The sequence below is a fragment of the Otolemur garnettii genome, unplaced genomic scaffold, assembly GCF_000181295.1.
Source record: "Otolemur garnettii isolate 467f Iridium unplaced genomic scaffold, OtoGar3 scaffold00092, whole genome shotgun sequence".
Lineage (NCBI taxonomy): Eukaryota > Metazoa > Chordata > Mammalia > Primates > Galagidae > Otolemur > Otolemur garnettii.
This window is the reverse complement of record NW_003852487.1, coordinates 864,145-876,879: the sequence shown is the minus strand read 5'-3', so window position 1 is coordinate 876,879 and position 12,735 is coordinate 864,145.

Sequence of the window (12,735 nt, the reverse complement as noted above, 5' to 3'; positions counted from 1 at the left end):
GGGCTTAAGTGATTCTCTTTCCTCAGCCTCCCAAGTAGCTGGGATTACAGGCACCCGCCACAAAACCCGGCTATTTTTTGTTGCAGTTGTCATTTGTTTAGCTGGCCCAGGCTGGGTTTGAACTCACCAGCCTGGGTGTATGTGATTGGCACCCTACCCAATGAGGTACAGGCACCACTCAATTTTTATTTTATTTAATTAATTTATTTATTTTGAGACAGAGCCTTAAGCTGTCACCCTGGGTAGAGTGCTGTGGCATCACAGCTTACAGCAACCTCTAACTTCTGGGCTCAAGCGATTCTTCTGCCTCCACCTCCCAAGTAGCTGGGACTGTTTTTGTTGCAGCCATCATTGTTATTTTGGCAGGCCCAGCCTGGATTCAAACCCACCAGCTCAGGTGTATGTGGCTGGTGCCTTGGCCGCTTAAGCCACAGTGGCTCAAGCAGCAGGTTCTCACTGCCAATTTGAAAAGTTGTCTCCCCAAGGTAATTAAGAGGGAGGATCAGAAAAAACTCTGTAGGGTGGCGCCTGTGGCTCAAAGGGGTAGGGTGCAGGCCCCATATGTAGGGTGACCAGACGTCCCGATTTTGGCGAGACAGTCCCGCTTTTCAACAATTTGTCCCGCATCCCGCAGCATTTTAAAAAAAGTCCCAATTTTTGGAAAGAAAGCACGAATGGACTGGAGAACAAGAAGGGAATATACGGTTTTCGGCTGCCATATGGCTATTTCGCCAGAATACGAGTTTTATATTATTTTTGTTAATTTTATAATGTTAAACTGTAATAAATAATTGCTGAGAAGTGATTATAGAGAACTACTTATCAAAGTTTGCATTGTTGTCAGGCCCTGCCTACCCTGGCTGGCCCGCTCTGCCCCCACTCCAGCCATGTTGTCCCGCCTTACAGATGTTAAAATCTGGTCACCCTACCCATATGCCAGAGGTGGTGGGTTCAAACCCAGCCCTGGCCAAAAACTGCAAAAAAAGAAAAAAAGAAAAACCCTGTAAATCCTTAAAGCACCTTCATTGGGAGGGAGAAACTGGAGAACACTGTCTAAGGTTAGGACAGTCCTTTTTCCAATGGCCTGGCTATTTACAATAGTGACAATTTCCAGGAGCTAGCCTTTGTGGATTAAACTTGTGCTATTTAGGGGCCCACTGTTTTCTCTGGAAGCATTTATGTGTTATAGTTGGAGATTCCAAATTTTGCTGACCTTCTTTTTAGTGGCATTCTCTAGGGTATGAGCCAATTGATTTGCCAAATTAACAAGATCAGTAGTTGGTGCGGTCTCTCATTCTAGGTGGGCTCTTCTTACTAGTTGAGAAAATTCCTGGGAGAGATCATTAAGGAACATAGAATTGAAAGTGATACTAGTGGAATCAGCATCTATGGTAAGGCCATAATTTTCTCTAAATATAACATAGAGTTTGCTATAGTAATTATGGACTGGTTTGTTTGGCTCTTGGGTAAGGGTTGGAATTCTATTCTAGTCTATAACTTTAGAAAATGCTTTGAGGATGGCCCTATGTAAATTCCTTGCAAGTTGTCATGCCTGTTCCCAATATTTTAGAGTTCAATATTGCACTGATGTATGTTTATCACTCCAGCCTGGGTGATAGAGGGAGACAGTGTCTTTTTTCTTTCTTTTTTTTTTTTTTTTGAGACAGAGTCTCACTTTGTCACCCTTGGTAGAGTGCTGTGGTGTCATAGCTCACAGCAACCTCAAATTCTTGGGCTCAAGTGGTCCTCTTGTCTCAGCCTCCCAAGTAGCTGGGACTACAGGTACCCACCACCACACCTGGTTATTTTCAGAGACAAGGTCTTGCTCTTGCTCAGGCTGGTCTTAAACTCCTGAGCTCAAGCAATCCACCTGCCCCAGCCTCCCAGAGTGTGAGGATTACAGGCATGAGTCACTGCACAGGCCCTGAGACAATGTCTTTAAAAAAATAAAATAAATAAAGAAGGCGACACCATAGCTCAGTGGGTAGGGTGCCAGCCACACACACCCAAGCTGACAGGTTCAAACCTGGCCAGAGCCTGCTGAACAACAACAACTGCAAAAAAAACATAGCCAGGAGTTGTGGCAGGTGCCTGTAGTCCCAGCTACTAGGGAGGCTGAGGCAAGAGAATCACTTAAGCCCAAGAGTTTGAGGTTGCTCTGAGCTGTGACACCATGGCACTCTACTGAGGGCAACATAGTAAGACTCTATCTCAAAACATAAATAAGTAAATAAATAAATAAATAAATAAGAAGAATCTCTGGAAGTCCATTGTAGTTCCAGGTCATCTTTAGTATATTTGGCTCATTGAGACAAGGAGATAAAAAAACATGTGATGACAGATCATAATGCTTAAGTATGTTATCAGCTGGAGTCCCCAGTAGGTTATTGGCCTTTGAATTTTGAAAGCCTATTATGATTCAGCTTTTTTTTTTTTTTTAGAGACAAAGTCTCTGTTGCCCTTGGTAGAGTGCTGTGGTGTCACAGCTCACAGCAACCTCCAGCTCTTGGGCTTAGGTGATTTTCTTGCCTCGGCCTCCTGAGTAGCTGGGACTATAGGCACCCACCACAACACCCAGCTATTTTTTTGTTGCAGTTTGGCCAGGGCTGGGAACCTGCCACCCTCGGTATATGGGGCCAGCATCCCACTCACTGAGCCACAGGTGCTGCCCTCTATGATTTGGTTTTGTTGTTGTTGATTTTTTTTTTTGGAGATAGGGTCTCCTTTTGTTGCAGTGCAGTGCAGTGGTGTCATCATAGTTCCCAGTAACCTCAAACTCATGGGCTCCTGGGTTCTTGGGCTGCTCTGATCCTTCTGCCTCAGCCTCCCAAGTACCTGGGACTACAAATGAGCACCACCATGCCTGGTTAATTTTTCCATGTTTTTTTGTAAAGATAGGGTCTTGCAATGTCACCCAGGATGTCTCCAACTCTTGGCCTCAAGCAATCCTCCTTCTTGGCCTCCCAAAGTCCTGGAATTGCAAGCCTGAGCCATTGTGCCCAGCCCATGATTTAATGCTAAATGTATAAAAACTAATCAAAGACAAGGATCCAGTACTTGAAAGCCAAATTAAACACAGCCACCTATAGAAAATAAACTGAATGTGTATTTACCTAGAAGAAAAATTAAGCGCCCTACAAATGAAGAGAAATTCCTTCATACCTCAAACTTCAAGGTCCAAACTTTGCAGCAGAAGTCAATAGGAGGAAGATAACCTTCCCCAATGGGAGATCTCCCAAAAAGGAGGGGAGAAGACCCCTCCCCAGCCAAATTCCAAAAAAAAAAACCCCAGAGCTCAAACCAAATTTAAGAGTTCTGACTAAGACAGACTCACCAGAAAATGAAGGGGTGACCACAGAAGTGGGGGTGGGGAGAAGGGTCTAGTGTGGGTACCTCATACTGTAGTTCCAAGAACCAGTGATTCAGGCCTGGCATGGTGGCTCACACCTGTAATCTCAGCACTCTGGGAGGCTGAGGTGCATGGATAGCCTGAGCTCAGGAGTTCGATATCAGCCTGAGCAATAGCAAGACTCCATCTCTACTAAAAATAGAAAAACTAGCCAGGCCTTGTGGAGAGTACCTATAGTCTCAGCTACTTAGGAGGCTGAGGCAAGAGGATCACTTAAGTTCAAGAGTTTGAGGTTGCTGTAAATTATGAAGCCAATACATTATATCCAGGGTGACAGAATGAGTTTATTTGGTGACTCTGTCTCAAAAAAAAAAAAAAAAAAAAAAGAACCAGTGATTCTCTCCGAGACAAAACAGCTTTGGGTCCCACTTCTGACACCATGTAAGGCAAAGTCAAAATAAAAATAGAGAGATGAATCTCTAAATTGAATATTTTATTTTGGAAGAAAAACTTGCAATTTGGGGCATACAGACAGAATGGATGGTCTTTGGTGTGTCTGAATACCAAAGAGAAGGTTGGGGGTTTTATAAAAAAGAGGAATGTTACATGTGGTCTGAGAGAAAGTCCTTTGGTTTAGTAAAGTTTTCTGGAACTGGCCAACTCTCATTCATGGGCAACAGTGGTGGGCAAAATTAGTACTAGCCCCAGTTTCCTCTCCATGACCAAGGGATGCTGAAGGGATAGACATGACCTCACTGTCACTCTCACACTCAAAATGTTAGGGGAGGGGCATGTGTCTCTCTGTAGCCCTGGCCTTCTTGCAAGCCTGGCTCCTATGGAGACCCTAGTAATGCTCTCAACAAGTAGGCCCTAGAGCAGCCTGGAGGAGGAGAAGCAGCTTCCATGAGAGCCTGTATTAGGATTGTTCCTCATGTTGGTTTTATAAAACTCCATTGCCAGGCCAGGACCAGTCATGACCCTGACCCAGGGCTGGCTGGAGGGAAGTGGGTGCTACAGCTATCACCAGCTCTGTATTCCCCAGGCTCAGAGCCACCTTCCTGCTCCATCCTGGCTCAGGGGTAAGGGGGGTTGGGAGGAAGCAGGAGTCCAGGGACAGAGAGAAGAGAAGCACTTGGCTGGCTTCTGGCCCCAGTGACCTATTGGGCCCTGCTCACCTTCCATAGCTGCTCCAGCCCCTCATACAGCGTCAAAATTCTTCCCAATAAAAAGAAATTGCTCTTCAGGCACATCCTCTGGGCCCTGCTCTACCCTCATGGCCCTTGAAATCTGGAGCTCCTGGCTCGGCGCCTATAGCTCAACCGGCTAAGGCGCCAGCCACGTACACCTAAGGTGGCGGGTTCGAGTCCCCAGCCCGGACCCGCCAAACAACAATGACGGCTGCAACCAAAAAATAGCCGGGCGTTGTGGCGGGCGCCTGTGGTCCCAGCTACTTGGGAGGCGGAGGCAGGAGACTCGCTTGAGCCCAGGAGATGGAGGTTGCTGTGAGCTGTAATGCCACAGCACTCTGCCCAGGGGGACAGCTTGAGGCTCTGTCTCAAAAAAAAAAAAAAAAGAAATCTGGAGCTCCCAGGACACCCATCCCTTGTAGTGCTGAATCATCCTCCTCCCCACCCCACCCCCCGACCCCAGGCTTGTTCTTCCAGGAAGCAGTAGGAGCATGTCACACTCCTGCTCAAATCTTCCTTGGCTCCCTAGTGCTATCTCCATGGAAATTAAGTCCCTGAGAACAGACCTGCAGGATTGGGTCTCCTCAGGATCTTCCAAACTCCAGGAGATCCTTTAACACCTCCTCCCTGATGGTACCAGTGGACCTACCTTTTTCAGTATGTGTCCCTACAATTCTGTGAAATAGGTCATATTGTACTCATTACACAGATGACAAAATTGAGGCTAGGAGAAAAATGTTAAAGGGTGAGCAAGGGCCTGAACTCAAGGGGATGTGGGCAGCTCCCCTGCCCTACTCAGGGACTGTTTCCTTGTCTGTGTTAACCTCTATTTCTTTGGCACCTTTGTTGAACACAGAGTGTCTGGATGAGTATTCTACACTCTCTATCCCATTCTACTCACCTGTGTGTTGGTGTTCCCTTCTACACACACCTGTCTCTGTATCCATATTACCAAATTATTTTTCCTTTTGTACCCAAACGATCCCATTTTAACTTGATCACCCCTGTGAAGACTCTATCTCCAAATAAGATCATATTTTGAGATCTGAGGTTCTACAATTTTAGGGTATCTTTATTTTCGGGGGGCAGCAGGGGTGTACAACTCAGGCTATAATGATAATAGCAATATTATGGTTTGCTCTATGACTTCACTGTGCTCCCAAGACTGGAGTTGTCTGGGCTCTGCTGGGTGGTTCTTTTTTTTTTGCAGTTTTTGGCCAGGGCCGGGTTTGAACCCACCACCTCTGGTATATGGGGCCGGCACCCTACTCCTTGAGCCACAGGCACCACCCTATTTTTTTCTTTTTTTGTTGCAGTTGTCATTGTTGTTTAGCTGGCCCTGGCTGGGTTTGAACCCGCCAGCCTTGGTGCATGTGACCAGTGCCATAACCCCTGTGCTACAGGTGCTGAGCCTGTTGGGTGGTTCTTGCTTCTCCTTCAAATATCTGGTGCCTGGGATGGGATAAGTCCAACAGCTGGGCTCCATCATGGCCATCTCTTTCCCTTTTTCTCTTTCTTTTCCTCTTCTCCCCCCTTCCCAAGTTTTCTCCACTTGGTGTCCTCAGGGTAGCTGAACTTCTTACAAGGCATCCAAAGGCTCTGAGAGTGGGTGTCCCAAGAGAAACCATTTCCTGACCTGGCCTCAGGAGTTAGGCAACATCACTCTGCTGTGTACTTTGCACCTAGGCAGTCACAAAATCCTGCTCAGGCTTTAGGGGAGGGATGTACACTCTGTCTCTGGTCAGGAAGAACTTCAGAGATTTAGGGGGTACATTTTGTTTCATAATATTTTATCTTTTTATTTTGAGATAAAGTCTCACTCTCTTACCTGGGTAGAGTGCCATGGCATCATAGCTCACAGCAATCTCAAACTCTTGGGCTCAAGCAAGCCCCTCTCCTCAGCCTCCTGAGTAGCTGAGACTATAGGCCCCTGCCACAACGTCCAGTTAGGTTTTTTTCTTTCTATTTTTGTGGAGACAGGGTCTCCCTCTTGCTGAGGCTGGTCTCAAACTCCTGAGCTCAGGTGATCCACCCGCCTTGGCCTCTCAGAGTGCTAGAATTACAGGTATGAACCACTATGCCTGGTCTTTGGGTACATTTTAAAGGCATTATAAAGGTTGTAAAAATATTATTCATTGTAGAACCAAGTGGTTATGGCCAGATATATCAAAATGAAATTTCTGTGCCCATTTTCCACCCCAGGTCCCACAGCCAGGGAGCATCTGTGCATATAGCAGCAGCTATCTGAGCCTACGTCACATTCCCTGCTCTTAGTGAGATCTTGGGGACTTCCAGCTGTCATGTCTGCAACTCTGTGCTTGTGCAGGAGGCCAGGGGCAACTGGTAACCAATGGCTCTTGGATTTGGGTATAAATACTCCAGCTTGTTTGGGCCTAGGGAGGGCTACCTCAGAGGTGAGACTTCTACGGTCTTCTAGGGTCCCTGATGGGATTAATGTCCAGTGGGATCCCTCATGGTAACTGGCTTGGTAACTCACCCCCTAAGGATCCCTTCCCTTCCTTATCCCACGTCTCTGTTCCCTAATGACACCTCCTGTGCTGAATCGTCATCTCAGGCTCTCCATCCAGGAATCCAGATGGTGTCAGCATCAAGAACCTTCCTTCTTTCATTCATAACACTTTTTCTGCCCAAGGGGCTCCTTGGTTGACATTGGATGGAAAAAAGTTAAGTGTCGGGTGGCTGGTTGATTACAGCCAGTAGATGACCCCATAAATGGGGCTCTTGTAGTGGGAGACACCTCAGATGTCATCCCATCGAACCCTTTCACCTGCAGCCCAGAGAGGGCAAGAGGCTTACCAGAGGGCACACAGTAAATGAAGGGTAAGCACAAGGTCCTGGTCCAGGACTAGGTCCAGTGGAGTAGAGACCCAGCACTGAAGTATCCTGCCTGGCTGGGCAGGATATGGAAACAGAATAATTTTGTTTTCTTGGCTGTGCTGGTGGGACAGATGCAGATGTTTCTCTTCACCTGCCAGGAAGGTTTGGAAATTAAACCCTCCTTGCAGGGAGGAAAGGGGACCTGGAGTTCTGGTTTTTCAATTTAATGGGCTGTGGAATCTTCTGAGCCAGAGTATGGGTTTGAGGGTGGGGGGAAGAGGAAGTGCCTGAGCAGGAAGAAAGAGATTTCCTGGAGGTGGAAATGGCTTGGGGAGGGGAGAACTCCCTGCCCTGACTTCCCTCCACTACCTTCTTCCAATAGAAACTAGCTTTGGGGTTTTAGTGGGGATATCCACCCAATGCTGTGTCCCCACCCTCCTTGCAGAAAGGAGCATGGTTTTAGGAGAGAGACATGGCTTTAAACTTTAAAGTCCATTAACTTAAAAGTTCATTAAAACTTTTTTTTTTTCTGGGTGGCGCCTGTGGCGCAATGGGGTAGGGTGCTGGCCCCACGTATTAGAGGTGGTGGGTTCAGACCTATCCCCAGCCAAGAACTGCATAAAAAAAAACAAAACACCTTTTTTTTTCTTTAGAGATAGGGTCTCTGTTGCCCAGGTTGGAGTACAGTGGCTCCATCATAGCTCACTCAAACTGCATAGCTGCCTCAAACTCCTGGGCTCAATTGATGCCATGCCTGGGCTTATTTGTTTGCTTGTTTATTTATTTATTTAGAGACAGAGTTTGGCTCTGTCACCCTGGATAGAATGCTATGGTCATCACAGCTCCCTGAAGCCTCAAACTTCTGGCCTCAAGCAATCTTTTTACTTAGGCCGCTCAAAGTGCTTGGATTACAGGTGTGAGCCACTGCTCCTGGCCATTTTTCTTTTCTTTCTTTCTTTCTTTTTTTTTTTTTTGAGATACGGTTTTGCTCTCTCATGCAGGCTGGAGTGCAGTGGTTTGATCATAGCTATAGCTCATTGTAGCCTCCAACTCCTGAGCTCAAGTGATTCTCCCCCCTCAGTATCCTGAGTAGCTGGGACTACAGGTGTCCACCACCATGCCTGGATAATTTATTTTTTTGTAGAAATAGGGTCTTGGCTTGCTATTGCCTACACTGGCCAGCCTAATGTTTTTTTTTTTTTTTTTTTGAGACAGAGCCTCATGCTATCCCCCCTGGGTAGAGTGCCATGGCATCTCGCTCACAGCAACCTCCAACTCCTGGGCTCAAGCGAGTCTCCTGCCTCAGCCTCCCAAGTAGCTGGGACTACAGGTGCCCGCCACAACGCCCGGCTATTTTTTGGTTGCAGCAATCATTGTTGTTTGGCGGGCCTGGGCTGGGGATTCGAACCCGCCACCTTAGGTGTATGTGGCTGGTGCATTAGCCACTTGAGCCACAGGCGCCGAGCCCAGCCTAATGTTTTAATAAAAAGTATACATATAGCTGGCTATGGTGGCTTTTGCCTATAATCCTAGCACTCTGTGAGGCTGAGGTAGGTAGATTGCCTGAGCAAGAGTGAGACCCCCCCACTAAAAAAACAGAAAAATTAGGTGAGTGTTGTGGTGGGTGCCTTTAATTTCAGCTACATGGGAGGCTGAGATAAGAGGATAGCTTGAGCTCAGGAATTTGAGGTTGCTGTGAGCTATTATGGCACTTATTATTATGAGTCTCAAAAAAAAAAGATTTAAAAAAAGATAAAAAAGCAAACAAAACAAAAAAAAAGATTACCTGTATGTACATGTATCAGTATATCACAATTAGACAATCTTTTGATAATTTAAATGTAATTAGCTTCTTTTGATTGTATGTATTTTATCTGGAGCATCTGAAAACACAATACTGAGAAGAGGGTGATAATTTGTCAAAGCCTGATTTTGATAATGGTGGGGAGATATGATATGTCTGGAGCCCTGGCAGCTATGTTGTGACTCTGAGGGGCTCAGCCTGAAGGCAAAGCTACTTGATAAGGAAGTTCAAAGTGAGGATCTGGAGAAATTCCAAGGTCCTTTCCTGGCTACATTACAGTCAACCAACCCTGGAAACTCCCTTCTTGGAGCTTCTCATTTCTTGATGTAATTAATGATCTCGTTGGTTAGCAAGTTGTTTCTTTCATTTGAGACTATCATGACTAAAAGAGGGTGTTCCCAAAGGAATCTGGGAATAGCACAGGGAAAGACGAGTGAGGGCAGAATTCTGCTGGCGTGTACCGTGCCTTTGTGTGAGTTAGAAAAAGTGTTCCTGCAGGTAGAAAAAAGGTGCCTTGGCTAGAGGCTCTGACTTCCTGCGAAGATAAAAGCCCTTCTTCCTCCAGGCCGACAGAGCTGCCAAGCCAGGATGCAGGGCTTGCCAAAGAAAGTATGAGCTGCTTCTCATCCACACATAGCTTTTGTGTAGGCTACAACCTGTGCAACTGTACATGGAAACTCTGGGAGAGCAGGCCCAGGTTGAGGACAGCAAGTAGGCTTCGTGGAGGGGAGTGAAGCACAGCAGGACCTGAAGGAGTTAGTCTTCATATGCTGGCACTCAGGCCTCATTTGAGGGAGCTCCTCAAACAACCTGCACCCGGGCTGCAGTTTCTGTTTCCCACTAGCAAGGATGACACTTCCTTCTCTAGGGACTGCTCTATAGAGGTGCCTCTTGTACATGCCCCCAACTACCCTTGTCCCCACCTGAGGGCCCCTGTCAATACTCTGGCCCCCTGTAAAGTAATCTGATCATGTATTGGGTGGGGGTAGAGAAAGACACCATCCCCTGCCCCCGCCCTTAACAAGAGCATTTCAAATACCCTGGCCTGCTGTCCCTAGACAGCTGGTACATCCTGAAATGCCAGGTTTTGTGGGCAAACCCCACTCCCAGGCTCTCTCAGGGAAGCAACCACAGCAAGTCGGGGGCCACAAGCCCATGTGTGAACCTGCTGGGGCCCAGAGACCATGAAGTATTCTGCCATCATTGTGCACCCTGAGGGAGAGGGCCTGCAGCCCATAGGATGGACTGAGCCAGGAAAGGCCTCCTTGAGGGACGGTCAAAGGAGGGTCTGACTCAGCACATCATCTGGAGCCTCTCAGCCTCGCCTTGTCTCTGTGTCCCTTTGTGTCTCTTGCTGTCTGGCCTGGGGCTACCTGTCATGGGGACCACTGGTAGGAGTTTGTTCAGTGTGCCCTCTCTTCTAGGCACAGCTCTGACCATGTGGCTTTTTACATTTAAACTAATTACAGTGAAATAGAATGAAAAATCCAGTTCCTCAACCCCACTTCCACATTTCAAATGTTCACCTAAAATAATCAAAAAGGTCAGGATGTAGTTTTCAGAGAGTTTATTCCAGCACAGAGGGTGAGGGGTGTGGCCTCTGAGCTGCCCACTGGGGCCAGTCCAGGCTGCCACTCTTCCCAGGCATTTTGGGGGGTGAACCATAGGGAGTATGGCATTCTTTTTTTTGAGAAAGAGCCTCAAGCTGTCGCCCTGGGTAGAGTGCTATGGCATCACAGCTCACAGCAACCTCCAACTCCTGGGCTTAAGCAATTCTCTTGCCTCAGCCTCCCGAGTAGCTGGGACTACAGGTGCCCACCACAATGCCTATTTTTTGGTTGTAGTTGTCATTGTTGTTTGGCAGGTCTGGGCTGGATTTGAACTCTCCAACTCTGGTGTATGTGGCTGGCACCTTAGCCGCTTGAGCTACAGGCACCGAGCTGGGTGTATGGCATTCTATTGTCACTTGGGTCAGCCAGTCTAGAACCCACATAGCAAGGTAATGTTTTATTTAGCTCAAGGGGGAGTGAAATGTGACAGCAGTTCCACTGTAAATGCCTTTAAGACAATTTGAAGTATCTCACATTCCTCAGATAAAAGGATTTTTTCTTTCTCATCATTACTCAGTAACCACATACGTGAAGGGTGGCTCCCGTAGTGGGCAGAGCAGCTTCTAGTAACATTTCCATGATTGCAGAACATCCTCTTGGATGGATCTGGGCCAGTTTCCCACCCTGACTCCCAGGACACTTAGACCTGACAATAGTGCTGAACTCAGGGAAGGGGCCCAGTGACCAGATATAACTGGGGCTGCTGGAGAGGGGTGAGTGGTTTTTGAACTGCGCCTGTAGGAGGAGCAGAACTTTGGCAGGTGGGGGCAAAGGTAAGGGTACAGCAGGAGCAGAGGAGCGAGGCTGGATGGGTTGTGAGTATGGAATATATGAGAGATGGACAGAGGCCAGAGCACTGGGGCCTGGAGCCTTCTGGGCTTTGGGCTCTGTGTGGCACTGGGAGACCATGGGAAAGGTGTCAGCTTGGAAGGGAGGGTTGCCTTTTGGGAAGCTGCCCTAGCCACACTGTGGATGGATTGGAGGTGACAAGAGTGGAGGCTGTGGAAGGTGTCCCTCAGTGACACTTGTTAATTTTGTCCCTTTGAATGTCCAAAGTCAATCAGAATAGTGCTCCTGACTTGCTGAATCAGGCAGGAGCAGATGCCCCATCTCCCTGGCAGCTAAGCAGGTACCTTCCCCCTCAACCCCGAGGTGGTGTTTGCAGTAGGCAGATTCCATGCAGGAGGAAGAAGTGGCAGGTGAGGGCCAGGGCCAGAGGCCAGAGGGCAGGAAGACACTAAGGTTTCTGGGCACAGTGCAGAAGCAGGGGAGATCCCTGGGGTATCAGTCCTGGGGCCTTGGAGGAGCAGGATGGGTGGCAGCCAGGAGGAGAGGCCAAGGCATGGCACCAGCCGGCGGCCCCTCTCCTGGCAAGGACATCTTGGCAGGAGCTGGGTTCTGCCCAGGGCACTAATGCCCTCTTAATTAGCCAGGCACTTGCCAAGCACTGGCCGCCATGGCCTCACTTGACAGAACACACCCAGGCTTGGAGCTGGACCAGCATCTGCCACACTAGGACTAGGGTGGATGGACAGGTATGGTTCCCTGGCTCAATGGTATAACCTCTGACCTGCCCACTGGGGTCAATACAGGCCTTAATCTCAGGGTGTCATCACCGGGAGGCTGATAGATATAAAAACAATTTCCATGGTCATGTTTTCAGTGCCAGATGCCAGGCCAAGCAGTGTTTATTCCTTTGCTCCAGCCTTCCCTGGCTCTGCCCCCTTGAACTCTTATTTACCCATTCACCTCCTTCTGAAAGTCCTCCAGGACCTCACAGTTAACTCTGGAGTACCCCCAGGATTCCCCTGCCCAGGACAGCTCACTGAGGCACCCACAGACTTGGTTCCTGTCTTTGAAAGGTTACAGTTTAGGCTGGGGGGTGTCCACAAATCTCTTTGGAAATTTGAGGAGAGTCTCGGCGCCTGTGGCTCAAGTGGCTAAGGC